Source organism: Abramis brama (assembly GCF_963993115.1).
Source record: "Abramis brama genome assembly, chromosome: 1".
NCBI lineage: Eukaryota > Metazoa > Chordata > Actinopteri > Cypriniformes > Leuciscidae > Abramis > Abramis brama.
The window spans coordinates 3,713,582-3,716,486 of record NC_139963.1 but is presented as its reverse complement, the minus strand read 5'-3'; the positions used below and the strand labels follow the sequence as shown (position 1 = coordinate 3,716,486).

The window sequence follows — 2,905 nt, the reverse complement described above, 5'->3', positions numbered from 1 at the left end:
TAGGTCTGGATTAATTTAAGTATAATTAGTCTAGTTTTGATTTGACTTAATCCCTGTCTGGGAAACCGCTCCCTAGTGTTTGGGACGCTCTAGTTAACTGGAAACATGACTGTGACCAAATTCCATAGACTATTAGTGGAAGAATGATGCATTTTATTTCATTCAACCTCATTCCCATTCTCTCTCTTTATTTGAACTGTTCTGAATGTTTCTAGGCGTTGTTTTGTATGCTTTGTGCTAATGTGAAACCTAATCTAATGCTGCTCTCTGGTGGCAAAGGCAGCACAGAAACCAAATCTGAATATCTGGTGATATCCACAAAAATGTGAGTTTACAAAGACTCCAGTGTTCAATGCTGTCCTGAAGCGGCATAAATAGATCAACACAGTATTTAAAATTGTGGGAACAATCATGGGGATGTTTTTGGAATATAACAATGCACTATTACTGTGACACTGATTGGGTTAAGCTTTTTAGGATAAGTCAACGTGCCTGTCCTCGACTAATGAACTCAAACCAGCTCTTCAAAAGAAGACTGCAAACTGGCCATTTGATCCGTTTGATGACATCTGACCAACCCTTACCCTTCACATGGGTTGGAAAGGCAGCTATTGTTAAGGAATTCATTCACCGGGAATCAGGATTACGAGGCCATGCTTTAAAGTACATGAAGGGATGGTGCAAGCAACAGCTAAAAACAAACATCTTTCATGGTGCAAGCATACTGGACCCAGAATATCCCAATGAATATCAAATTCTTTCACAGTTGTGACGGTGGTGGGCGATAAATAAATTCAAAACCAACAAATGATTTAGTTTTTAATAAGGTTATTTCATTTGTGTGCCAGACAGGGGTAACACTGTCCATATTTTAAGAAAAATAACCCAGATAGCATACCACCCATTACAAACATCAAGGGGCGGTTTCCCGGACAGGGTTTAAACTAAGCCAGGAGTAGGCCTTAACCCTTTCACGCATAGTGGTCACTACAGTGGACAGCTATTAAAAAAGCATTTTCTTGAATTTGCACGGGTTTTTATGGCAAAGTTGCACATCAATCTCTTCATTGGACCCTGGTGCATCATCCTATAAATTGCAACCAAGTGGCAAGCCTTTGTGTTTCGATTTTTTCCCCCTCCAAACCAAGATGGCCAAGGGTCAGTCAGACATGCCAAGTTGCTCCAGAATATCCACCCATTCCTTCTATCCTAGGAGACTCTTGTAGGTAAAAAAAATATTGCAGCATAAAGCAATATCTAATGAGTCATACAGTATCACAGTAAAATTTTCCAAGTTTTGATTTTAGATTGAGAGAAAACTCTGATTAATCACATGTCCACTGTAGTGGACGTCATGCATGCAATGGCTATATTTCAGCTACAATTCATAATTATAATGTGAATATTGTTTTTGAAATGTAAAACTTAAAAACTTAATATGCATTGACTTTTTCTACTATAAATAAATGTATTTGTATTATTAGAATGTAATTTTCATTGACATCGAAAAAAGTCATGTGATTACATAATGTATGACACTTATAATGCATTACTTTACTTGTTAGATCAAAAAGTAATCTGATTTTATAATGCATGTTATTGTAATGCGTTTCCTTTCTCATAACATCAAAAAGTAATCTGATTATGTAATGTGCGTTATTGTAATGCGTTTTTTTACTCATAACATCAAAAAGTAATCTGATTATGTAATGTGCATTATTGTAATGCGTTTTTTTACTCATAACATCAAAAAGTAATCTGATTACGTAATGCACATTACTTGTAGTTAATTACTTGTTAGATCAAAAAGTAATCTGATTACGTAATGCATGTTACTTGTAACACATTACTTTACTTGTAACATCAAAAAGTAATCTGAATGTGTTATGCATGTTACTTGTAATGCATTACATCCAACACTGATCATTTCAGATGAGATTGAAAAAAGCGTATCGCTAGGTTTTCTCAGAGGAGGGCTATGATAGAAATGTGCATGTCCATCTTGAACATAATCAGAATTATCAGCTAATAAGGGTAAATCTCTATACTCTGGTGCACTGGAGGGATCATCTGAGTGGTTTCCACAGTTGTAGCTTGACAGGCTGTAGAAAATTCTGATGGAATCACGTCCTCATGTTCTGATATCATAGATACGCGAAGTGCAACTTGTATGAAGTTGTATGAAGCCATTGCAATATTTTGCATTTATATTTTTTGTATATATTTTATAGTTTTCACATTATTTGATATAATTGCATTGATTAGTTTGTTAAATTCACATACTTTATCTGTTTGATTATTGTCTTATATTTAATACAGTATATCTTCAGTTTAAACCAACCGCATGCTGTCCACTCAAGTGGACATCTGAAGATCTCTTTGAAAAATTTGTAAAAAAATAAAATAAAAATCAATTCTTGTTTTTCATGCCCTAAGAGCAATAAAAACACATAGGAAAAAAATCCTGACTGAGGTTATCATAATTCATGCATGAAAGGGTTAATCTAGAATAGTTAATCATGTCTTAAAAAATGGCTTTCTGTAACACAGATTAAGTACGGATTAGTTACACCTGGACTATGGAGTCCTGAACTAAAATAAACCAGATTAATTTAAAACCAACTGTGCTAATCTGAATTAGCATGATAGAGGTTGCCTATAAAACATGGAATGAACCAGGAAAATCTTAAAATTGCATGGAACTGAGAAGCAAATCCAAGGAAAACAATGGAATCAGAAAAAGACTGCAATCAAAAAAAATTTTACTAAACAAGAGCAAATTATTTTTAAGCAAGCTAAATAAACTGCACACACCAGCTATGGAATAAAAGAAAAGAAATGCTGGAAGTCTGTTTGTAATATATACTGTATATATATATTACAGGCCAAAAGTTTGGACACATTA

The 2,905-nt window shown here is 34.3% G+C and overlaps 1 protein-coding gene across 1 annotated transcript in view; it reads right to left on the bottom strand.

The window, feature by feature from the left end:
* Positions 1-2,746: 2,746 nt before the first annotated feature.
* The window catches only part of LOC311093316 (uncharacterized protein), an 11,132-nt gene continuing 10,973 nt past the window's right edge, over positions 2,747-2,905 (bottom strand). Inside the window, exon 8 of the mRNA XM_084130628.1 lies at positions 2,747-2,905. This exon is cut by the window's right edge and continues 430 nt beyond it. The gene's annotated coding sequence lies outside the window, so the exon portion shown is untranslated.